Here is a 26,763-nt window from a genome sequence, read left to right on the forward strand (position 1 = left end):
GCCAGGAAGGAATGGAAGATGGTCTTCTGTCTAGGTTTTCTCTGCAAAGTGGAGAAGGAATCCACACTCAAGAACAACCCTCCGCTCCACGGTGATTTCCACCTCGGGGAATAAGGGGTATCACATCAGTACCAGGCCTTCTAAGAACAGCAAGTTACTGAGAATCCTTGAAGTTAAATGCTGGGTGCATAGATTCCTTATAACATTCTCTCTACTTCTGTGTATGTTTCACAGTTTTCTTTTTGTTTGCGCCCAAGCTGGAGTGCAGTGGTGCTATCTCAGCTCACCGCAACCTCTGCCTCCCGGGTTCAAGCAATTCTCCTGCATCAGCCTCCCAGGGAACCAGGATTACAGGTGCCCTCCACCACTTGGCTAATTTTTGGTTTTTTTGGTTTTTGTTTTTTGAGACATGTAGCCCAGGCTGGAGTGCAATGACACGATCTCGGCTCACTGCAACCTCTGCCTCCTGGGTTCAAGTGATTTTCCTGTCTCAGCCTCCCAAAGTAGCTGGGATTACAAGTGCCTGCCACCACGCCCAGCTAATTTTTGTGTTTTTAGCAGAGACAGGGTTTCGCCATGTTGGCCAGGCTGGTCTCAAACTCCTGGCCTCAGGTGATCCGCCTGCCTCGGTCTCCCAAAGTGCTAGGATTACAGGCATGAGCCATCGCACCCAGCCCAATGTTTCACAATTTTCATAATACAAAGTTTAAAAAGTAATAATAAAGGTGTCCTATAGGTTTGATCTTTAGGAATTATCTCTCCTTAATTACCTGGGAACCAGGATTAAGGCTGACTATTATTCTAGGCAAAGAATCACTACTGTACAATCTATCCTAAAGCCTTCTTTTCTCTTACCTAAATACTGCAGTGATTAAAGAGAGTAGCTAGCAGTGCACTGATCTCATACAATCACTATCAGAAAAACTAGAGACAAAATGAAACAAAAAGACAACTATTTAGATCAAGTGTCCAATCTTTTGGTTTCCCTGGGCCACACTAGAAGGAGAAAGCTTGATTTAGATGGAGATAAGGGCAAGTGAATCAGGCCTTCTAAAACACTGCGCTCCCTAAACAAAGGACAGTGCGGGTATTTAAAGGGGAAAAAAATGCCAAAGTTAGAGTTGATATACTCACTATTCTCCCTTGAAGAAAATCATCAGTTTCCTACCTCTGAGTGGCTTATCTACAGGGCTGTTACATGTCTGCAGACATCAGGATTGCAAAAATCAGAGATAAAGTTGTTTTCATTAGGGAATCTGGCAACTTACAAGAAAGGGGCTCAAAACTACATTATGTTAAGGCTTAGTGTTAGACAAGTATTCTCTGTCTTCTGTGGTTTTTCTTGAGATGAAACGTTTTACTTCTGACTGTGGGACTAATGTGTTCCTACAGGTTGCAACATAAAACGGATTTCTCCCTATGAACCTTAGAGAAAGAGCTTGACAACCTTTGTCCTGGACAGCAAGCCTTCTGAGAAGTGGGGCCAAGACTTCTCTTTGTCTCCTCTGAGCAAAGCCCAGGGCCGGCCACAGCATAGGAACCTGGACAGGCAGTCCACCCTCAGGGAGCCTGCCTGTGACCCCTGCTAACCCGTGCAGAACAAAGATGTGCTGAAGGATATGAGTTCTTCAGAGGACTGGGGGAACTGACTTATAGAAAATGCTCAGCACGAGGCCTAGCAGGAGGCATTCTTTAAATCTGAGTCTCCTCCCCATTCCAACTCTCATCCCTTTTCCTGAATTCTGTCTTTACTGATTTATCTAGTCACCTAGCAAAGAACAAATCACTCCAAAGCCATGGCAGGCTAGAACACAACTAGTTACTGCAACACTGATGGAGTCCTATGGCTCCCTCCATAAAATCAACTGAGTAGAATACTGAACAGCTCTTTGGAACGTTTTCAGACAAATCTAATCTAGAAACCTTTCCACCTGGGAGCTATCTCATCAAACTCCTTCATTATGTACTAGGGGATCAAACACAAGCACAGAAACACAACAGGCAAATTTCACTTAAGCTTGGCTTTTGCCCTCTGGTGTTTTATTATTGCTCAGGTTTTGTTTTTAAGAAAGCCACAATAAAAACAATTTTTAACATTTTAAGTTTTAAACACACACATTTAAATCCCCTCAGAAGCTGCCTGCCAGGAAGGAATGGAAGATGGTCTTCTGTCTAGGTTTTCTCTGCAAAGTGATCTTTAGGAATTATCTCTCCTTAATTGTTTTTAAGTTTTGTCTTTCAATGATGTGGCTTAGTACAGAGAACTTTCTCCTGCTTTTGATTTTATTCTTTCAGAATCTGAAAAGGAGGTCAGCCGTCTTTTCTAGGCTTCAGTTCCTTCATCTGTAAAATGAAGTTGTTCTAAATTATTTTTCACGTCTCTTCTAAATTTAAAATGTTACATGCACACACGTTTGTGAGTCCTGATGACGGTCCCAACACAGGCCAAGCTAATTGTGTGACCGACACTTCCCCAGAGGCACTTGGCTGAGGCTCTTGGGGTCTGGTGTGGGCAGTGTACCTGCCCCATCTGGCATCACACTCCTAAGGTGTGCCCTCCCTCCCAACTGACCCCTTTCAAATCAAGTACAAGGCATCTCTTCTCAACTGAAGGCCTCCCCCAATGCCAAGCAGCCTTCACTTCCCTCTCTCTTCTCTGACCTCTAACCACAATGCTCGAGGACAACATAAGTGGGCACTTGATTTTTCTCCACGTTTTTCATAGGGTAGTTTATATCATGCTGAACAGGCTGTCAAGAAACCACTGCCTGATGATTTGTTGACAGAGTCTGCATCACACTGGAAAAAGGAGATGGGTAAAGAAAGGAACAAGACTTTGTCACAGGCCAGGAGCAGTTTTAAAGAGGAGGCAGAAAGAATCAGCAGAAACCTCACGTCTGGACTGAGTGTCACCTCTTCCATTTCAGGATTTCATTCATGCTTTCAAACATACCATGCTTTTAGCCAAAAAATAAAAAATTAACATGCCGACACACTTAATGAATTCTCTTATTTAAAAAAATATGCTAACTTGTTCTAGCATAGAAAGCTTAGAGGTAGGATATGGAAATCAAAAATAAATTTGCTGCTCTAATTTCTTCTAACTTCCAACTTTTTGTAAAACAAAAAGGCCCTGAGAACTTGGAACAAATTCTCAGCTCTGGGGAAATTAGCTTCTTTTGTATTACCTCCCACTCTTATCTAATCCTGATTTCAAATTTCAAAAGTAAGAAAGACCAAATTTGGGAGAAACAAACAAAACAGAATGAGCAAGGGGTGAGAATGAAAGTTCATTGTATTCGCTTGTTTTCATGCTGCTGAGGGAGACATACCCAAGACTGGGCAATTTACAAAAGAAAAGAGGTTGATTGGACTTACAGTTTGAGGCCTCACAATCATGGAGGAAGGCAAGGAGGAGCAAGTCACATCTTACGTGGATGGCAGCAGGCAAAGAGAGCTTGTCAAGAGAAGCTCCCATTTTCAGAACCATCAGATCTCGTGAGACCCATTCACTACCACAAGAACAGCATGGGAAAGACCTGTCCCCATGAGTCAGTCACCTCCCACTAGGCCCTACCCACAGCATGGGGGAATGATGGGAGCTACAAGACAAGACTTGGGTGGGAATACAAAGCCAAACCGTATCATTCATGATGGAATTATTCCAAGTGAGGAATTCACTGCTTAGCTAAAGGCAATGATGAAAAACAAAAAAAGCTGGGGGGTGGGGGGCTGACATTTATCCATTCTTCTATAAATGGTCCATTGTATGAACCATGTTTTAGGAATCTATTCTTTCTGAGACCCTGCCACTTAACCTCTCTGGCCCAGCACTGGACAATCTCATATCATGACTAAAATGGTTTGATTTCTATAATTAAGGACTTCACCCTAACTTAGAACCACTGAAGAAGAATTATCAAAGATTTTAGTCAGAAAGGGCCTGGGTCATCACCCTGTATTTTATTTACCCTGTTTTAGTGACAGATTTATCACCTGTACTCACATCCAAGTCCAAGGGGCTCCAAAGCCCGGCTCTTTCTATGGTACGATGTATTATTCCCAGGGGTGGAGAGAATTAGGAATCCAAGTCCAAAGCTATGCCAGTTAAACATGCAAAGCCAAGGACACAATTTCATCAACTTTTACTCTTGACAGCCCATCGGAATGACAGAGGTACAGATTATCGCCAAAACAACCTAAAGAATTGGGGCATCGGTAGAACACAAGCAGCCATCAGCAAATAATTTTTTTCCCCAAACACAATTTGAGAAGAAAAAAAGAGAGGGAAAGCTGCAACTCAGAATAGGTTCCAAAGGGGCTGCAGTTGACATGAAAGCTTATCCTCCTGGTCCCTAAATAAGTTCCGGGTTCCTGTGGCAGCTATGGGGCAAGAAGGACTGGGACACTGCGATAAGCAGGAGAATGCAGGTGGACAAGGGGACTGCCACTGCCAGAGAAAACAAGTTGTATACACTGGTGGGGAAAGACGAGGAGGAGGCCTATCAACAGACCAGGCTGGGCCCCCTGCACAGAGGGGCTCGATTCTGTGATGAGATGAGAGTTCACATAATTGCCTCCCACCACTAGACTATGAATAAGGTAACCACATAATTTGTCATCTGAAGTGGGGAACTTTGAGATTCAAAGGATGTACTCTTATACCAGGATAAGAGGCATAAATAGGGAATGTCTGGGCCATGTGGACATAGGGTCTCCCTAGGCATGAGTTCCTCAGGGCAGGAACCATGTCTCATTCTGCTCTGTATTCTCAAGACCAAGGAGGCTCTCAGTAAACATGCAGAATAACTGATGTGACTACTTTCTCCAGTAAATCAAATTTGCCAAAAGCAATCTGTACAGTATTTCTACCAGGGCTGCCTTGTTGCACAAGTCCAGGAGGCACTGTCACAGCCCTATCCAGCAGCTGTGTTCACGTAAGAGATGCACTTTTTTTAAGAAATTTGTTTTTAAACCCTCTCTAAATGAGCTTTGAAATGAACTTCCTCCACATCCACAGCCAACCAAACCTCTGCCCTGAAGCCACTTTCCCACTGAACTTGCTGTGACCTTCCAGGTTCATCCCTCCCTTGGCAGGGACAGGCTGTCACAGCCCTGAGAGCTGCAGAGACAGCTGATGCCCCATACTGTGAGCCCAGAACCTTTTTTCACTTGGCTGCTCCAATTCTGGCATTATCTGGCTTAGCAACTCAAATCAAAGATCATCAGGCATGACCAGCAGATCTGCATGCTCAAGTCTAGATGCTGACAGCAATACTGAGAGTCAGAACACACATTAAGAGGAGAATGATCCTAAAGCTTGTTCTAAGTCCTTTCCCTGTTTAGATCAGTTTGCTACAGTTATCCACAGGTAAGGTACTAAAACAAGGGCCCTGGGATTTATCTCTTTTCCGAGGAGATAACACCCAAAAAGCACAAGTGAACTTTCTTGCAGGGGTGTTTCAGGGAAGGCCAGAAACAAGCACACAGCAGGAGCTAGCACTGGGCTCTGAGACTGACAGCTGTGAGTCCTATTAATGGACCTCCAGCACCCTTCTTACATTTCACTGCTTTAATCCAAGCTACCAAACAATTCTAATGAGACCAGCCCATAAACTATTCAGGTGCCTCTGAAGCAATCATCTCAAAGTCCTCCCACAAGAGGGGGTAGATGTGCAGGTGCAAAAAGAGAAATGGGGAGGAAAGCAGTGGGACCACAGGCCAGACTTCAAGGTGCCATGCACTTCTTAGACCCCATTATCAGATCACATGCTAGGTGTGTAATGTGAATTCCCATGTTTATAAATCCTGCAATTACTTTGCAAACTATATTGCTCTGTAATGTGTTCTGTGTTGCACCATACTTTGTGTTAAAAGTAATAGTTGGTAAAATGTAAGCAGTTAGTGGAAACAACCTGGTCCTCTCTGTTTTTCTTGAAAGGCTGGGTTTTCAAGTAGAACTATGGCAGAGAACTAAAGAAATATTGTTTATAAGCATAATGCCCAAGATGTCTGCAAACAGGACTTCCTTAGGTGAGGGAAATGCAAAGTTCCAAAACAGTAAGCACTGTAGACAAATTACAATCATTTTACTGAGGATTTACTATGTGCAAAGCATAAGCTCATGTCTTAAATTACTTTCAGATGCCACTAGTAATTCTGATAATAAGTACCTACCAATGCCAAATGCTCAAACTAGTACCCAACTAGTTCCCCCTAACATTCCAGTAATCCACCCTCAATCTCATTACCTCTTACCCACTGAACTATTTTCTAGGAACCTCTTATTCATCCTCAAGTTGGCTGACACCCCACCATAATTTTTTTTACTTTCCAAGATGCAACTTGGAACACCCTAGGAGCCTGTTCAAAAACCTTCAATGAACCCTCAGAGCCTGCTTAAAAAACAGCTTAACAGCCCTGGTGTGGCCTTCATGCCCTCTGAGGTTGGGCACCAATCTCTCTCTAGGAAGCACAGTTTGGGTAAGGGTTTGGGTTCTGAATCCATAGCCCCATTTCAGATGCCAGCTCTACCACTTATCTTCACCTATTAAAGGGGAATTACAACAGCAACTAACAAGATGGTTGTGAGGATGAAGGAAAATAATTTGCCTAAAAGAGCTCAGCACAGGCCTGCTATGCAGAACTGTTTCATAAACGTTAGCTATTTTCATTATCCTCGGCTTCTTCCACTCACTGAACAAACAGTCGAGCACCGCTGTGGGCCAGGCATTGTCCTGCCCGGATGCTCAGCTTACAGACTGAACAAAACAAAGCCCTTGCCCTCCCTCCAGGAGCTACCCAAGAATAGAGGGAGGGAGAGTACCCCAGAGCTTCACTACACATGATCCATGGGCCAAAGTGGAATTTCCCCAGCCTGCTCCAGCATTGCTCAGCACTATTTCCACCTGGAATGTTTACTTCTACATGCGCAAATCCTGCCTATCTTATAAGATACAGCTCCAGGGCCACCTTTCCAGAAGCTTTTGCTAGTTACTTCCCACAGAAGGGCAGCCTGGACTTAGCACTCTGCATCTCTTGTAACTGGTTAGCTGTAACGTACGACACGAGGTCCTCCCGTGCAAACGTCTCCTCTGCTATAATCACTAGTTTTAAGGCAGTGAATAGAATTTTTCTCCCTTTAACTCCCTGACACATCTTATCCTCACACACACACAAACACAACATGTGTGAAACAGGCAAATAAATCTCTAACCTAATTATCCTCTCATCATGCTATGATTAAGCCATGAAATCTGGACTACCTAAAGAGAAATCTGGACTACAAAGAGGTGTTAGGAAAGAAAAGAAATACCTTTGGAGTGCCACATAATACAAATACACAATATCAGAGTTTAGTGATTTATCTTGGCTAAGAAGTTATAAAGTCTCTTTCTTTATGTGACTACTTCTGTCTTCCTAGATGGGATTGGGAAGCTGGTAAAGTTTTGGTGGACTGGTGAACTTCTAAGATTTTCATGCTTTTACACCCATGAATCAAAAACAGACAAAGATTAAGGCTTTATAGACTTTCAGGATGTCATCAGAGTATCCAGTTTCCAGCATGCATTGAACAGCGCCAGTACAGAACAGAGGGAGGATTCATCCCCTTGTCTAGAGGGCTTCGGACAGATGTTTACTGTGCTCTCAGACTCAGGGCTGAATCAGTAATGGGCAGGGGTGGCTAATGACGTCCAGCCAGAATTGGTTCAGTATGATTCAGAGTTCAGAGACAGCACATTACTGCTAAGCAGGGCCAAAGAGACCTAGCTTCCATTCCTCCTGGAACCCCGCGGGCACCTGTAACAATGGACCAGAGAGGGGTGGTCAGCGGCCTACAGAGCCCCCTGGTCCTCACATTGGGGCAGTCCAATCAGATAACAAATGCCCCTCAGAAAACTCAGCCTTTGATTTCAAATAAGAAACGTGTTGTATTCTAGATAAGCAAAAGAACAAATGGAACAAATATGTCTTTAATAACCATAACCCAACTTTAGTGAAGACTGCCCAGCACTAAGCAAGTAACAGGCTCACAACTGAAAGAAGGGATGAGTCTATCTGGAGAAAGGATTTTTCCACGTAACTGAGGACCGATTCTAAATGTCTTAAGTTTCCATTTAGTTAATAGAAATCTCCTAAAATGTATGAGACATGTCTATTATAGAGAATATTCTAGATTTGGCTTTTCTTGTAGTCACCATTACAAAGAGAGCCACTGTGCAGAGTTCAAGTCCAAGAGTTGCTTTCCAGGGTCCTATAAAATAGAGCAAATCAGAGAAGACCTCTGTCATATCCAGGTCCTTGGTCTTCCCTACCTTCACATGCTGCTGAGACACTGCAGGAGACAAACTTGCACACAAGTTTTAGTTAGGGAGGTGGCAGGAAGAGTGTGGAGGAATAGAATTGGTAGGGTAGCCTCTGGCTGTCCTGGGCTGGTGTCATATATCCTTGAAGCCAGAGGGATCTAAAAGGTTGCTCTCAGGAAAGCCATGTGCCTTCCGGAGATATAAATGTTCAATCCCTCATTATGTTAATTTACCCAATAAATATTTATTGAGTGGCCACCATGTCCCAAGCACTGTTTTAGGCAATAGAGACGCTAATGACTTTGCCTGTCTTGCTTAACTGCCATCAGAGGTCTCTGCCTCAAGAATCTTACATTCAAGTAGAAAGAATTTCAAATAGTGGCAAGGTAATTGGCTGAGGGTAGAGACTATTTTAGCTAGCGACGTCACAGAAGGTTTCTAAACAGTGAATTGAAACTGAGACCCAAATGACAGGATATAGCTCATAACACAGAGATCGAGGGAAAGCCAACTAGCCATTAGAAAGTCCTCTAAAGCACAGTCTAGAGACAGAGAGGCCAGGGTGGCTGGAGTACAGTAAAAGACAGCAGGAATGAGAACAAGGCCAAGAGACAGCTAGGGCTAGGCCTTGGGCACAAGGTCATTTACCCTTGTAAAGTAAATATTTTAATTTTATTTTAAGTATAATGGGAAGACACTGGAGAAGGTTAGGCTGACAAGTGATAGAACCCAATTTATGATGTTAAAGGATTTCTTGGGGCCAGATGTGGTGGCTTACACCTGTAATCCCAGCACTTTGGGAGGCCAAGGAGGGCAAACCAACTGAGATCAGGAGTTTGAGACCAGCCTGACCAACATGATGAAACCTCGTCTCTACTAAAAATACAAAAAGTTAGCAGGGCGTGATGGTGCGTGCCTGTAGTCCCAGCTACTCGGGAGGTTGAGGCAGGAGAATCACCTGAACCCAGGAGGCAGAGGTTGCAGTGAGCCAAGATCGCAGCACTACACTCCAGCCTGGGTGACAGAGTGAGACTCTGTCTCAAAAAAAAAGATTACTTGGAATGCTGTGTGCACTGGAGGCTCACCATGGCCAACCCTTGTTTGTAAACTGTGCTGATGTGACAGTAACACATGGTGGTTAAGAGTGCAGACTCTGGACCTAGATTCTGCCACTTACTAACTGTGTAACTTTGAGCAAATTAATTCCTCTATGTGCCTCAGTTTCTGCATCTGTCAAAGGAAGATATCTGCTGTTTTAGTTTCCGTGTTAAGGAAAACAGTTAAAAAGGGGGGGCATCCAAGTGTCTAAATGTACTAATATGTACACACTTCTTTCCAAGAGGCCTCTAGCCTATCAGTCTGTTCTCTCTTTCCCTCCTTTCCCGGCCCACCCAATCCCCAAAGGAAAGAGGCAGGCGGCACAATCTTGTTCACAAAGTAAAAAGTGCCTCTCCTTTTTATTGCTGGAGACTATCACTAGGGTGGGAGGAAGAAGTATGCCCAAAACGTGACCTAGAATTTAGTGCAGCACTCAGTAGAACACTGTTTCTTAAAGATAAAGCCTATCTTGCGTAAAAAGGTTTTCCTTCTCAAAGTGAAAAATATCTCTGTGGCTAAAGTCATTCATGCTGAGCATTTGAGCAACATGGTAGACTCCCACACGCCTGAATGTTCATTTTCTAACAGCTGCAGGCAGAATCTGGTGAACTCTTCATGATCCACGGGGCTTTCAGCCTGCCGTGCATCCTCTATCACAGCAAGCATGCGGTTTTCAATATCAGGGAGCCCAGCTTCTCCCTTCAAAAGGCAAGAGGGGGTGAGTGTATCAATATTCCTTCTACAATGTGAAAACTAGAATTTCTATGTCTAGATTTCCTTCACTAGGACCCTGTATGACATAATACCATGATTTTTCTATTTGGAATTTTCTGAGAACAAATCACAATTTAAATTCAAGTTCTTCAATTAGTAACAAAGGTTAGGATGGATGCCAAGGCTTTCATCCAACTAAAACTCATTTTCTGGATTTATTGGATAGGAAGGAAACAAGGAATATTCCTGGCTGATTCCCAGGTGTCCCCTCCCACTCACTTACCCCTCCCCACTTCACTCTCAGGAGAAATGAAAGTCACCCATGGGATCTGGATGTCCATTAGAATCTTCCTGCCTCACAGAAACCACGGCTACAAATCCATCCCCCTCATAAAGCTCTACTGAATTAGGATACAACTATGAGAAAGGAAATTGTCACAGGGATTTCTATTTTTTTAATGACATGGTACATTAAGCAAAAAACACAAAGAAAAGGCCACCTCAAATACAAGCAAGCAGGAGACACTTATTATGCAGCTTACTATAATTAAATGTATTTATTTAGTTTTTGTTTTTTGTTTTTCTTTTGGGATGGGGTGTGTCACTCAGTATGGAGTACAGTAGTGTGATCTTGGCTCGCCACAATCTCTGCCTCCCAGGCTCAAGCAACTCTCTCACCTCGGCCTCCCAAGTAGCTGGGATTATAGGTGTGCGCCACCATGTCCGGCTAGTTTTTTCATTTGCTTTGTTTTGTTTTGGTAGAGATGGGCTTTCACCATGTTGCCCAAGCTAATATAATTAAATGTAATAAGCAGTTACTATATGCTAGGTACCGCTGTGCAAGCAACGGGTTCAGACACACAAAGAAAAGTCAAACTATGGCCCTCTTCTGCAAAAATATCAACATTATAGCTGAAACAAGTATGCAAATGGCAACAACATAAAGCAAAACATGGTCTGGCGAAGTGTGGTGTGGGCTCAGTGGTATGGGAGCAAGCCATTTCAACTGGGAAAAATTAGCACAGGTTTCACAGGAGCCATACCATGTAAGCTGAGTCTTCAAACACGAAAAGAAGCGTGACAAGGTCAACAAGAGGCAATCCATACAGAGGAAAGAGAATGGGGTGGCGGGAGGATGCACCAAATCAGTGTGGCTACAATATGGAGGGAACGTGGTGGAAGAAAAGCAAAGACTGGCATGTTTAGGACAAAAATATTAGAAGGTGTTGAGTATCATGCTTACGTGCTTGGGCTTTCTTCTTTAGGCAGCAGAGAACTCAAGGCTTTGGAGCAGGGATAGACAAACAAATCTGTGTTTTAGAAAGCTCACCTGTAAAAGATGTAGTTCTGAATACCAAAAAAAAAAAAAAAAAAAAAAGAAAGAAAGAAAACCACTTGGCCTAGGGAGGGAAACTAGTTGGAAAGCAGCTTCAAAAGGCTAGGGAAGAGAAAAATGGCATCTGATTCCTATAGCAGAGGCAGACTTAGAAGAAAAAAAGGCAGAAGTCTGACAGGTAGATACTTCAGATAACATAGTAGGGCCAGGCACGGTGGCTCTGGCCTGTAATTCAAGCACTTTGGGAGGCTGAGGCGGGCGGATCACAAGGTCAGAATATTGAGACCATCCTGGCTAACATGGTGAAACCCCATCTCTACTAAAAATACAAAAAAATTAGCCGGGCATGGTGGCGGGCGCCTGTAGTCCCAGCCAGTCGGGAGGCTGAGGCAGGAGAATGGCGTGAACCAGGGAGGTGGAGTTTGCAGTGAACCAAGGTTGTGCCACTGCACTCCAGCCTGGATGACAGAGCGAGACTCCATCTCAAAAAATAAAAAATTTTAAAACAAAGATGACATTTTCTTCATGCTTTTCTGCCATTTTCAAATAGGCACACATTCTTAAGGCGGGGGTGGGAGGGAACAAAAAATAATTATTTCAGAGAAAACAAAAGTACTAAAATTTATTGACAGTTGGATTGTGTGTGCTGGGAGAGAGGAACATTTGAGACATAAAGAGTTAAAAGTTAGGGCCGGGAGCAGTGACTCACACCTCTAATCCCAGAACTTTGGGAGGCTGAGGAGGGTAGATCACTTGAGCTCAGAAGTTTGAGACCAGGCTGGGCAACATGGTGAAAACACGTTTCTATCAAAAAAATATATATGCTAAATTTTCCTTTTTAAGTTAAAAGACTTCCATTGATGGTGACTGGTCATGCCTCAAACCTAAACAAGAACAAAGGAGGAAAGGATGCATAGTTCATCCACCATCTTCTTCTGACCAATGAGAAAAGGGAAAGGGTATTAAACCCAGCTCAGGTCCCACTAACCCAGAGACGAACTAAAATTACTCTGCAATGCTCATGAAAACAGTTTTGTTTTGTTTTGTTTTTGAGATGGAGTCTCGCCCTGTTGCCCAGGCTAGAGTGCAGTGGTGCGATCTCAGCTCACCGCAACCTCCACCTCCTGGGTTCAAGCAATTCTCCTGCTTTGGCCTGTCTAGTAGCTGGGATTACAGGCGTCCACCACCATGCCCAGCTAATTTTTGTAGTTTTAGTAGAGATGGGGTTTTGCCACGTTGCCCAGGCTGGTCTTGGACTCCTGACCTCAGGTGATTCACCCACCTCGACGTCCCAAAGGGCTGGGATTACAGGTGCGAGCCACTGCACCCAGCTGAAAAGAGTTTTCTAAGCAAAATAAATATAAACAAAGGAATGTGTAAACAATGTGACAGCAGGATATGGTTAAGAAACAGTTTTCAGGCCGGGCGCGGTGGCTCAAGCCTGTAATCCCAACACTTTGGGAGGCCGAGACGGGCGGATCGCGAGGTCAGGAGATCGAGACCATCCTGGCTAACACTGTGAAACCCCGTCTCTACTAAAAAATACAAAAAACTAGCCGGGCGAGGTGGCGGCGCCTGTAGTCCCAGCTACTCCGGAGGCTGAGGCAGGAGAATGGCGGGAACCCGGGAGGCGGAGCTTGTAGTGAACTGAGATCTGGCCACTGCACTCCAGCCCGGCCAACACAGCAAGACTCCGTCTCAAAAAAAAAAAAATACGAAAAGGAAAAGTAATTTCCTACTAGGAGAGGAGTGGGTGAGGGGAAGCAGAAAGGAGGAGGACGGATAAATACACCTAAGCTAACATTACTTAAGTGGCATAATCTCCAAAGCATCGGTGTAAATATCCAGGCTCATGACCTGCTACGGGGCTTCATATTATGAGCTATAGAGAAGGAGACGCAGTTAAATGTGTCCCTACCCAACGCCAGAGGGTGCAGATTCTCACCCCCAACTAAAAAATGACTGATGTTGCTAAGACCCAGGCCAAAGCTAACCTTTGAATCCCTGATGGATAGGCCTCTATAATGGCAAGGTATTACACAACCTGGCCTGCAATTAATATTCGCATTTGACCACCAAAACATCTTGTGGAATACCATGAACAGGAGGGGTTAGGGGTCTTTTCATTTATTAGACAGATTTTACTGAGTAACAACTATGTGCCCAGGCACTAAGCAAGGTGTTACACGTAAAATTACTTTTTTTAAGGGCGTGGTGGCAGGCGCCTGTCGTCCCAGCTACTCGGGAGGCTGAGGCAGGAGAATGGTGTGAACCCGGGAGGAGGAGCTTGCAGTGAGCTGAGATTCGGCCACTGCACTCCAGCCCGGGCGACAGAGCGAGACTCCGTCTCAGAAAAAAAAGAAAAAACAAATTACTTTTTTAAAAAAAGGGGGTAGATATGGGATGAGAGCTACAGACATTAATCAAATTATCACAACATAAATTCAGCCATGGTAAATGTTACAAGGCAAAGGTTTGAAGGCATACAAAAGGGATGCAGGAATGACCAGCAGGAGCAGATCTAGGTTATGGGACTTCAAAAACAAAACACAGTCCCTGCCCTCTGGAAGCTCATGATCTAGTGAGGAAGACTTGTACAAAGAGGTAGCTTCAATATAGCGCAACACCAGGTAAAAGTGCTTCCTTGTGTTCAAGTCTGACAAGATGTTCTAGGCTTATCTATCTCGGACACTTCCTGCTTAGATTTGAAACCAGCCATTTCTCCAAGGAGCCTCAATTCCTTTCACTAGGAATTGGCCCTTTCAGATTAGCTCTGTGCCCTCTGACATGGCTTGAAAGGGCTCCTACTGGCTAATATGAGACCTCAAGAAGATGCTCAAATGGAATGGAACACCAAGTATGTTTAAATTCATGAGTTATATTAATACTAAAAAGATCCTCTTACTTTTGGAGACTGGTAGACACTAACTCATGTTCTGAAAATCTAAGGAAACACTAAAACAGTCAAACTACCTTTCCTATACAGAATGTGTTTCAGAATAATCAACTAGTTGAAGAGGCAAAGTTCTTTATAGAAGAATCACAGCTATCAAATAATAGAACTAAAGGAAATGACAGATTTAGAAAATGTCCTATTTTTGTGACAACTGAGGATAACCAAACACAAACTAATTAGTAGGTGACATTAAGGGACTGGCGGTAATTTTGTTAGGCGTGATAATGGTACCATGGTTATTTTGTAAGACCTTATTACAGATACATATTACAATATTTATAGGTAAAATGATAGGACACGTGGAATGTGCTTTAAAATTCTCCAGGGGACTCGGGGGCAGCGGAGGGAAGACAGATGAAACAAAAGCAGCAGAACACTAACAGTTGTTGAAGCTGGATGATGAGTATGGAGGTTCATTCTTTCATTTTCTTTACTCCTATGTATTTTTGAAAAAAAATCCATGACAAAAGGTTGAGTAAAAAGATCCACCTTTATGCTATGGGATAATCATCACAATGCATACTTCAAATGGCAAAAATGTGCAAATGACCTAAATCTCTATCAATAGGAGTCAAATTAAGTAGATCGTAACACATAAAAAGGAATCCTGTGAGGCCATAAAAATGACCATATTTCAACAAGAAAACATATCTGGCTAACTTTTTACACGGAGTAAAACAAAACAACAAACAAACAGGCTATAGAATAGCATATATGGTGAAATTATAATGTGATATATGCAGAGAGAAATGCCACAAGGCTGTTCCCCGTGCTGTGGGCATCTCTGGGAGGTAATGTATTAGGCAAGTTATTTTCCTCGCTGTTCTGTGCGAACTTCTCGTAAAGACACTGACCCACATAATTCTTTGGGAGGCAAGAGGGTTCAAGTTTATCTTCAGTTTCCTCAAATTTAAAATGAGGTTGAAAATATGGTTCTTGGCCGGGCGCGGTGGCTCAAGCCTGTAATCCCAGCACTTTGGGAGGCCGAGAGGGGCGGATCACGAGGTCAGGAGATCGAGACCATCCTGGCTAACACGGTGAAACCCCTTCTCTACTAAAAAATACAAAAAACTAGCCGGGCGAGGTGGTGGGCGCCTGTAGTCCCAGCTACTCCAGAGGCTGAGGCAGGAGAATGGCGTGAACCCGAGAGGAGGAGCTTGCAGTGAGCTGAGATCCGGCCACTGCACTCCAGCCTGGGTGACAGAGCGAGACTCCGTCTCAAAAAAAAAAAAAGAAAATATGGTTCTTGTGGTGATTTAATGAATAAAATACTGAAAGCAATTATCACAAGATCTGGCATATAACTAGATATTCAAAACATGTTAGAGGCCAGGTGCGGTAGTGCATGCCTGTGATCCCAGCACTTTGGGAGGTCAAGACGGGAGAAGTGTTTGAGTCCAGGAGTTCAAGAGTAGCCTAGGCAACACAGATGACCTCATCTCTACAAAAATTTTATTGATTGATTGATTGATTGAGACAGGGTCTCACTCTGTCACTCCAGCTAGAGGGCACTGGTATGATCTCTGCTCACTGCAACCTCTGCCTTCTGGGTTCAAGTGATCCTCCCACCCCAGCCTCCTGAGTAGCTGGGGTTACAGGCACCTGCTATCACGTCCAGCTAATTTTTTAATTTTTTATAGAGATGAGGTTTCACCATGTTGCCCAGGCTGGTCTCAAACTCATTAGCTCATGCAATCCGCCCACCTCGGCCTCCAAAAGTGCTAGGATTACACAGGCATGAGCCACCACACCCTGCCGCTACAAAAGATGAAAAACAAACAAAACACCTGGGCGTGGGTAGTGGTGCATGCCTGCAGTCCCAGCTACTCAGGAAGCTAAGGTGGGAGGATCACTTAAGGCCAGGAGTTCGAGGTATGATTACACCACTGCACCCCAGCCTGGACAACACAGTGAGAGGCTATCTAAATAAAAAAAAAAGTCACGCCAGGCACGGTGGCTCATGCCTGTAATCCCAACACTTTGGGAGGCCGAGGCAGGCGGATCACGAGGTCAGGAGATCAAGACCATCCTGGCCAACATGGTGAAACCCCGTGTCTCCTAAAAACACAAAAATTGGCCGGGCGCGGTGGCTCAAGCCTGTAATCCCAGCACTTTGGGAGGCCGAGACGGGTGGATCACGAGGTTAGGAGATCGAGACCATCCTGGCCAACATGGTGAAACCCCGTCTCTACTGAAAATACAAAAAACTAGCCGGACGACGTGGCGGGCGCCTGTAGTCCCAGCTACTCGGGAGGCTGAGGCAGGAGAATGGCGTGAACCCGGGAGGCGGAGCTTGCAGTGAGCTGAGATCCGGCCACTGCACTCCAGCCTGGGCGGCAGAGGGGAAACCCCATCCAAAAAAAAAAAAAAAAAACCCCACAAAAATTAGCTGAGTGTGGTGGCACATGCCTGCAGTCCCAGCTACTTGGGAGGCCAAGGCAGGAGAATCACTTGAACCAGGGAGGTAGAGGTTGTAGCGAGCCAAGATTGCGCCACTGTATTCCAGCCTGGTGACAGAGCAAGACTCCGTCTCAAAAAAAAACAAACAAACAAACAAACAAAAAAAGCTAGACCTCTTCTTTTTGCTTTTTTACATTCCAAAACCAAAATAAAGCAATCGCTTCTTAAAAACACAAACATTTAGAAGTGACAGTAAGAGGAATTAAAAAAATACATACACACAAACAAAAAAACTTCACTCTGTAAGTCTAAAACTCATACACTTATACACTTCCCCTCTCTTCCTCCATAAATATCATAAAATTCATCCTGTTAAAGTGTACAGTTCAGTAACTTAATTATCTGTTGACACCTAATATACATTTGTTTCATTTTAAAGATAGAATTCAGTCTTCCTTAATACAGCTCCATCAGGTATCTCTGAAACAAATCTTTGAAAATACAGTATTATCCATGTCCTTAGACCATCACTTCACAACATTTTACAGGTGAGCCTAGTCATTTAATCAAGTGGTTTTTTACTCTCACATCAAATGCCTGTGAAAATGCAGCATTCTCTCAGAATCAGGCTTCTCCGTAATTTACTATGAAGAAGACAGAGGGGCTGGGGGGATCTGAAGGAGCTTTCTCACATGTATGGGATTCCTTCACATATGGAATCCCTTCCCCTCTTCTAGCTCACTTGTTAAAAATTGGTGTTTCATGTGCATACCATAAAATTCATCCTTTTAAAGTGCACAACTCTGTAATTTATAGTACACGCATAGGTTGTGCAGCCATCACCACTATCTAATTCTAAAATATCTTCATCACCTCAAAAATAACTGTTATCCATTAGCAGCTGCTCCCGATTCCTCCTCCCCTCAGTCCCTGGCAACCACTAATGCAATTCTCATTCTCACTAAGGCTATTTTGTTGGTGAAGGGGAGAGGAAGATGCAAGACATTCATTCTTGAGTCAAAGGATCTCTATTCTATGAGGTTTGTAATATACAAAGAACATGCTTTAATTCCCCATGTACCATTATGCATTGAGGAAGATAAATAAGCATCTTCCTCTTGAATTAATCCTTCTACTATAAAGCAGAAATCAAACCAAACTGCCAGATTTGGCTTCCTCTGACTGCATTGCTAATAAACTCTGAACATTTGGCACGACATATTTCATAATCTTCTATCTCAAAAGTCTGAGGCAAAAATAACAAAAAAAGAAAATCTGCAGCAATTACCATGAAAAAATAAACTAAATGTAAAAAGTAGTAAATGAAGTCATTAAAACAAGCTAAATTCATACCAGTGTTTGCTCATTTCACTGGCAAAACTCATCAAAACAGTTCAAGTATTAAATGTAGTGTGTAAGAGATTTTCTACAGATTTTTATTTCTGTCTTTTTAGAGCAACCAGATTAAAATTTAAGGGAAAAAGTGGGACTGATGCAGTGGAATATGCTTTAGTGGATCCCTGATCCTAACTGTAACATTGCTTGGGTATTGCCCATATGTTAAAGATGCAAAGTTACTTTATTATGAGCAGAATTCCAAGAGAAAAAATTAAGAAATCACTGTGAGGTACCAGTGATCTTCCTTAATTTAGAACTGCAACTGTATACCTAACAAGGGCATTACTTTTTGCAACAAATCTTTTATTTCTTCATGTAGCAGACAACATAAATAACTTATCATCCTGACAAATACCTTCTCAAAAGCACTTGTAGAAGAAAATTTTTAAATTTCTCTTTATAAAATAATATATGCCTATTGCAAGGTATTTTAAACATGCAAGACAGAAATATAACCTATCTATAATTTCATCAATTAGATTAATACCATTAACATTTTCATTTCTTTCTAGATCATTTTTCTACACATTTGTACAAAGTTGAGACTTTGCTGTATTTAAATTTTGCACTTGCCTTTTTCATTTTACATTATTCCATTAGCATGTCCCCCACATCACTGAAAACTCTTTATAAACTATACTTGCTGCAGAGTGCACCATCACCTGGATAAACATGTAAACACTTGTACACATTTATCTTATATTCTCCTAGTGCTGGGTAGTTAAGATTTCCCAATTTGAAAGCCATTACTTCTTATTTCAAGTGATTTTTTAAAATCATCATGCACACATTCTTTTTTCTTGGACACACAACTCATGCACAAAGGCCGTGTAATTTGGTTCCAAAGGACTTGGATATTTTCAAGCCATTGTGATGCAGAGTAACTGCCAAAAACTACATTCCTGTCTGAGAAAAAATATCATCCATATCATTAGGACTTTGGAATGAACAAACAATGACCCATACATTCTTTAAACCACTTAGAAATTAAAGGCCATGCCCTCAATCAGTCGAAAAGCATTCTCTCCTATCTTCAACGTGCAATCAGACTCCTCTCCTGACCTTTAATACCAAAAACGTGAGGAAGGAAGATTCATTTTGTTTACCTGTGTGTCATTTTGGTAATGGCTATCGTATATAGCTGACCTTGAATTTCTAATTTAGACTCTATTCACAGGCAGACCAGCATTCCACAGAGGTCACTCTGCAGAGCAAAGGATCTCAGGAACTATTATACAGTACCCTAGAATAATTTATCTGCCTACCAAAGGCCTTTTATTCTTAAGTAAGAAATAAGGCCAGGAAGGGTGGCTCAAGCCTATGATCCCAACACTTTGGAAGGTCAAGACAGGAGGATCGCTTGAGTCCAGGAGTTTGAGACCAGCCTGGGAAACATGGTGAGACCCCATCTCTACAAACAATTTAAAAACTAGGTGATCAGGGTGGCACATGTCTATAGTCCCAGCTACTTGGAAGGCTGAGTTAGGAAGACTGCTTGAGCCTAGGAGGCAGAGGTTGCAGTGAGCCAAGATCGTGCCACTGCACACCAGCCTGGATGACAAAGTGAGATACTGTCTCAAAAAAGAAAAGGCCAGGCACAGTGGCTCACAACTATAATCCCAGCACTCTGGGAGGCCCAGGCACGCAGATCACTTGAGGCCAAGAGTTCGAGACCAGGCTGTCCCAACTGAAAATACAAAAATTAGCCAGGCATGGTGGCAGGTGTCTGTAATCCCAGTTACTTGGGAGGCTGAGGCAGGAAAATCATTTGAACCCAGGAGATGGAGGTGGCAGTGAGCCACGATCATGCCACTGCACTCCAGCCTGGGCGACAGAGTGAGAATCTATAGAAAGGAAAAAAAGAAAAGAAAGAAGAAGGGAAGTGAGGGAACAGAGGGAGGGAGAGAGGACAGGACAGAACAGGGCAGGACAGGAAAGGGAAAGGAAGAAAGAGAGAAGGAGAGAGAGACAGAGAAAGAAAGACAAAAAAGAAAAGAAAAGAGAAGAGAGAAAGAAAGAAGAGGGAGGGAAGGAGAGAGGAAGAAAAAGAGAAATAAAGATACATGTTTTTGGAAGGAAGGAAAGAAGTTGGGGAGGGAAGGGAGGGAGGGAAGGAGGGAGAGAGAAAGAGAGAAGGAAAGAGAAAGAGAAAGACAATGGCAGAAAGACAGAAAGGAAGAAAGGCAGACAGAGAGAAAGCAGGGAGGAAGGGAGGGAGGGAGGCAGGAAAGAAAGAAAGACAGAAAGGAAGGGAGGGGACGGGAAGAGGTTAGTTTTCTTCCTAAAATTGGTTCTAAGGTAGTCAACATTACTCTTCTGGCTGTTAAAGTGCTAGTCCACTTAAAATCTTTATACCATCAAAAAATATTTTCTTTCTTTTCTTTTCTTTTTTCTAATTGAGACAGAATCTCGCTCTGTCACCCAGGCTGGAGGGCAGTGGCGTGATCTCGGCTCACTGCAACCTCTGCCTCCCAGGTTCAAGCAATGCTCTTGTCTCAGGTTCCTAACTAGCTGGGACTACAGGTACCTGCCACCATGCCCAGTCAATTATGGTATTTTTAGTAGACACGGGGTTTCACCATGTTGGCCAGGCTGGTCTCAAACTCCTGACCTCAAGTGATCCGTCCGCCTCAGCCTCCCAAAGTGCTGGGATTACAGGTGTGAGCCACCGTGCCGGCCAAAGGTGTTTTTCTTTTTTGTTTTTTTTTTTTTTTTTGAGACAGAGTCTCGCTCTATCGCCCAAGCTGGAGTGCAGTGGCACGATCTCGGCTCACTGTAAGCTCCGCCTCCCAGGTTCACGCCATTCTCCTACCTCAGCCTCCCGAGCAGCTGAGACTACAGGCGCCCGCCACCACACCCGGCTAATTTTTTGTATTTTTAGTAGAGACGGGGTTTCACCATGTTAGCCAGGATGGTCTCGATCTCCAGACCTTGTGATCCACCCGCCTCAGCCTCCCAAAGTGCTGGGATTACAGGCGTGAGCCACCGCGCCCAGCCTGTGTTTTTCTTAATCATCTGTGCATGCCAAGCCAGAACCCAGTCACTGTGATAAGGGACTGTTGTTGCTCTTCTGAGCATCTGCTGAAATTTTTTATTCCCTCCACTGAAAATTTAAACGTACTACGCACTACTATTAGCCCTGTGGGAAATTCAAGACTTGTTTTATTTTTCTTATACTCCCTAAACAACGTGATTACAAAGCAAAGTTATACCTATTAGTCAGAGGCTGCATGAAGGACCATTCAAATTCTAGTTAAATGCTGACTGTGTGGTTTAGAGACTATTACTTAACCCGGAGGAGTCCCAGAGCTAACCAACCTCTGGGAATTGTGCTAAGATTGAAGAATAATGCATATATATATATAAAAACCTGACACATAGCAGGAGGTCAAATACATGGTGATTATCTTCATGATGTTCAGATCATTTCTTTTTTTTTTTTTTTTTTTTGAGATGGAGTCTTGCTGTGTCGCCCGGGCTGGAGTGCAGTGGCCGGATCTCAGCTCACTGCAAACTCCGCCTCCCGAGTTCACGCCATTCTCCCACCTCAGCCTCCGAGTAGCTGGGACTACAGGCGCCCGCCACCACGTCCGGCTAATTTTTTGTATTTTTAGTAGAGACGGGGTTTCACCATGTTAGCCAGGATGGGAGATCATTTCTTTTCTACAATCCCCACCGCCATTTATCCATTTTGGCAAAATATGCAAAGCAAACATTTCTAATTCACTCTTGACTTCACTCAAGCAGAATCACCTCCCTTTTTTCACAGCATGCCCATCAAGTACCCACAGAGTGCTCATCAAAGCTAGTATCTCCCCTCTCAAGTCCGTCCCTGTTCTTGCTCATCTGTATCTTCTTCAGTTCTTCACTGTCGTGGTGTGAATGTTTGTGTCCCCTCCAAAATTTATGTTGAAACTGAAACTCAATGTGATAGCATCAAGAGCTGAGGCTTTGGGGAGGTGATTAAGTCTTGAGGGCAGAGCTCTCATGAATGAGACTAATACTTTATAAAAATGCCATGTGAGGACACAGCCATGTGAGGACACAGCGTTTGTCCCCTCCAGAGGATGCAGCAACAAGGTATCATCCTGGAAGCCAAGGCCAGGTCCTCACCACTCAACCTACCAGCACCTTGACCTTAGACTTCCAGCCTCCAGAACTGTGAGAAATACATTTATTTTTTATTTTTGTGGAGATGGGCATCTCACTTTGTTTGTTACCCAGACTGGTCTCAAACTCCTGGGCTCAACTGATCTTCCCGCCTCAGCCTCCCAAAGTGCTAGGATTACAGGCATGAGCCACTGCACCTGGCCAAACTTTTATTATTTATAAATCACCCAGTTTGTGGTTCTTTGGTTACTGCAGCAGAAACAGACTAAGACAGTCTCTATGATCAGTTTTATGCTCATTTGGATGCAATTTCTTCCAACACTGAAAAACTTGAAGGGCACTCCATTACTTAAATAGTCAAATTACTGCTGACATGGTGACTTAGAGTCTCCCCCTTACTCCAGCCTGGTTGAGAATCAACTACCTGAAGTTTAGACATGATCTAAGCCTGGTTTTTAAGGAAAGGTGGAAAGGGAGGCTAAATGCCCCCCCAGGTGATTCTGATATGCCTCACAAAGAGATGATTGCTTATTTCCAGAAGAAATTTTAAAAAATAAAAAGGCGGGGTATGTACCCTACAATCCTTTTTTTTTTTTCTGGAGACAGGGTATCATTCTGTCACCCAGGTGGGAGTCCACAATCCACTTTAGTACACATTTTGATGCACTGAGAAACCTGGCCCAGTAGCCTTCACCCACTGCACTGCAAAGACACTCAGCCAATGCACCCTCAACTACTGTCTCTTAAAATGAGACTGCTCTGCAAACAAACTGTTTATCCATCTGTGGCCTCTCTACCACTGTTTGGCTGTTTGGGTACAATTTAAATCCGTAACATCAAATCCGGTCATCAAAGGCCAGCAGCAATAGTGCTGGAATGCTGGATCAACCACAAAGAAATGAAAGAAGGCTATCACACTGGATGCTATAACATGATCATAAAGCTAACAAGTACTTACTACATGTCAGCACTTACGATATGTCAACCACTTTCTACACATGAACTCTTCTACGCTCACAATAACCATATGGATCAACACTGTCCCCATTTTGCAGATGAAAAACTACGGAAAGGTTAAGAAACGTACCCAGTACCACACAGCTAGTGAGGGAAGGTCTAAAGGGGGAGTGTGAATTCTAACCCAAACAGTCTGGCCCCAGGTTAACTTTTCAATTATAAATTGCCTATTTTACATAGCTGGAGTCACCTTCAAAGAAAAGAAGACCGGGCGCGGTGGCTCACGTCTCTAATCCCAGCACTTTGGGAGGCTGAGGCGGGTGGATCATGAGGTCAGGAGATCGAGACCATCCTGGCTAACACGGTGAAATCCCATCCCAACTAAAATTAAAAAAAATTAGCTGGGCGTGGTGGCGGGTGCCTGTAGTCCCAGCTACTCAGGAGGCTGAGGCAGGAGAATGGCGTGAACCTGGGAGGTGGGGCTTGTGGTAAGTCGAGGTTGCCCCACTGCACTCCAGCCTGGGCGAGAGAGCAAGACTCCATCTCAAAAAAAAAAAAAAAGAGAGAAGAGAAAGAAGAACACCAACACCACTAGGAACTGATGAGTGGAAGCCCCAACATTACAAAATGTTTTTAAGACATCTCTGTAGCTTGAGAGCATTTGTCAGCAGGTTACAAAAAACAACAGATGGAATAGCCAGAGGTAGGTCATGATTTCAAAGGATATGCAGGTATAGAAAGCAACTGCGAAGTGAGATTAGAACACAGCTCCACATAAATTAAGTACATCTGCTCTCCTTTGCCTGTGTTCCCATTTCTAGGACTGCATCTCCCGCCCTAAACAGGGTGTATCTAGTTTTGGAGATGGGAAAAAAAACAAAAAACAGATCAATTTTCCTTATAGAGAAAGCAATCAAGATCTCAGTCTATAAAAATAAGTCTTTCGGCCAGGCGCGGTGGCTCCCGCCTATAATCCCAGCACTTTGGGAGGCCGAAGCAGGCAGATCACAAGGTCAAGAGATCAAGACCATCCTGGCCAACATGGTGAAACCCCATCTCTACTAAAAATACAAAAATTAGTTGGGCATGGTGGTGTGCACCTGTATTCCCAGCTGCTCTGCAGGTTGAGCCAGGAGAATCACTTGAACCCAGGAGGTGGAGGTGGTTGCAGTGAGCCAAGATCGCACCACTGCACTCCAGCCTGGGCGACAGAGCAAGACTCCATCTCAAAAAAAAAAAAAAAAAAAAAAAGTCTTTCTACCAAGATACTTAAGGTTTCTTAAGAGCATAGCTACTTGGGGGAAAAAAACAGACTTCTGGATGGCTTCCCATTCTGCCACATTCAACCTGACCACTCTACTTGCTCCTTTAGTTAAAGATAACAGACATAGGCAGAAAGAAACAAACACATACCTAATACAAATATGGCTGACATGTACTTTGACATTTTTGAGGACCTTATTCTTTTTTTTTTTTTTTTTTTTTTTTTTGAGACAGAGTCTTGCTCTGTCATCCAGGCTGGAATGCAGTGGCATGATCTCGGCTCACTGTCAACTCAGCCTCCCGGGTTCAAGCAATTCTCCTGCCTCAGCCACCCAAGTAGCTGGGATTACAGGCACACGCCACCACGCCCGGCTAATTTTTATATTTTTAATAGAGATGGGGTTTTACCATGTTGGCCAGGCTGGTCTCAGACACCTGACCTCAAGTGATCCACCTGCCTCAGCCTCCCAAAGTGCTGGGATTACAGGAGTGAGACACTGCACCCGGCCCCTATTCTTCAAAAAGAAAGAAAAATTTTAAATCATAGTTGTATTAAAAATTTTCCAACAACAAAAAGTTATAAAGTAGTAATCCCTATAATTCTCTCTACCCCTCTTAAAAAATACGCTATTAATAGTTTGGCATATGCCATACCAGATTTTTCTGTATGCATAGGCATAAGGTTTTCTTAAACTAAACTATGCTCAATATGAATTAAAAAAAAAAAAAAAAAGGCAACTGTCCTTAGTGTGCATGAATATGTTTCCATTGTGCCCACATCCACCTGTGCTTGAGGCCCTGTGAGCATAAATCCTTCTCCTTCACTGTATATGACGAGCTGCACGTTGAAGCCCCTGAGGCCCAGGTTGGTAGCATACACTCAGCCCCCACGCAGTATGTACTGTGAAGCACACGGCTTTCTCCCAGCTGCTCTGAACATACTTTTCTCAAAGTAGCATGACCAAGCAAGTTAGCTGATCCTGGCTAAAATAAAGTATCCCAGGGAAAAACGATCTGGCCCTAAGAGACGAGATCGGGGCCGGGGACAGTGGCTCACGCCTGTAATCCCAGCACTTTGAGAGGCCAAGGCTTGCAGATCACAAGGTCAGGAGCTCAAGACCAGCCTGTCCAACGTGGTGAAACCTTGTCTCAACTAAAAATACAAAAATTAGCCGGGCACGGTGGTGTGAGCCTGTAGTCCCAGCTACTTGGGAGGCTTGAGGCAGGAGAATTGCCTGAACCCTGGAGGCGGAGGCTGCAGTGAGCTGAGATCGTGCCATTGCACTCCAGCCTGGGCTACAGGGTGAGACTGTTTCAAAAAAAAGAGAGAGAGAGAGAGAAAGTGCAGGGAATCCCACCCTCCCCCCATCCTTAAAACATCCCCCTGCCTGGATCCAGGGCAGGGCTGGAAATTGGTCCTGGAGCATCCCTTTCCTAACCCCCACTACCACATCCTCCTCTTAATTTCCTTAACATCTCCCCTTCCCTTCTCATTTTAAAACCCCTCCATTTGGGACCTCTAAAAGAAGAGCGCAAACTGGCTCTTAGAAAAATATGTGATGAATAAATATAAGAAGCTCAATGTTGGCCAGGCGAGGTGGCTCACGCCTGTAATCCCAACACTTTGGAAGGCTGAGGGGGGCGAATCACCTGAGGTCAGGAGGTTCGAGACTAGCCTGGCTAACATAGTGAAACCCCGTCTCTACTAAAAATACAAAAATTAGCCAGGTGTACTGGCACATGCCTGTAGCCCCAGCTACTCAGGAGGCTGAGGCAAGAGAATCACTTGAACCCGGGAGGCGGAGACTGCAGCGAGCTGAGATCGCGCCACTGTACTCCAGCCTGGACAACAGAGCGAGACTCAGTCTCAAAAAATAAAAAAAAAAATAAAAGCTGAACTTCACTAGTTTAACTCCCATTCCCTACAACACAATACCTGTGATGGTTTTAAACAAGTTTAAAACAACAACATGGCATCCTGGCTACCAAGGTGAAACCCCGTCTCTACTAAAAAAAGTACAAAAAACTAGCCGGGCGAGGTGGCAGGCACCTGTAGTTCCAGCTACTCGGGAGGCTGAGGCGGGAGAATGGCGTAAACCCGGGAGGCAGAGCTTGCAGTGAGCTGAGATCCGGCCACTGCACTCCAGCCCGGGCGACAGAGCGAGACTCCGTCTCAAAAAATAAATAAATAAATAAATAAATAAATAAATAAATAAATAAATAAA

General features: G+C 43.8%; 1 protein-coding gene across 6 annotated transcripts in view; it reads right to left on the minus strand.

Moving 5' to 3' along the window:
• The window catches only part of CLASP1 (cytoplasmic linker associated protein 1), a 298,327-nt gene that overhangs the window by 213,838 nt on the left and 57,726 nt on the right, over positions 1–26,763 (minus strand). The gene's annotated exons all lie outside the window — the stretch shown is intronic.

The sequence above is a fragment of the Piliocolobus tephrosceles genome, chromosome 11, assembly GCF_002776525.5.
Source record: "Piliocolobus tephrosceles isolate RC106 chromosome 11, ASM277652v3, whole genome shotgun sequence".
NCBI lineage: Eukaryota > Metazoa > Chordata > Mammalia > Primates > Cercopithecidae > Piliocolobus > Piliocolobus tephrosceles.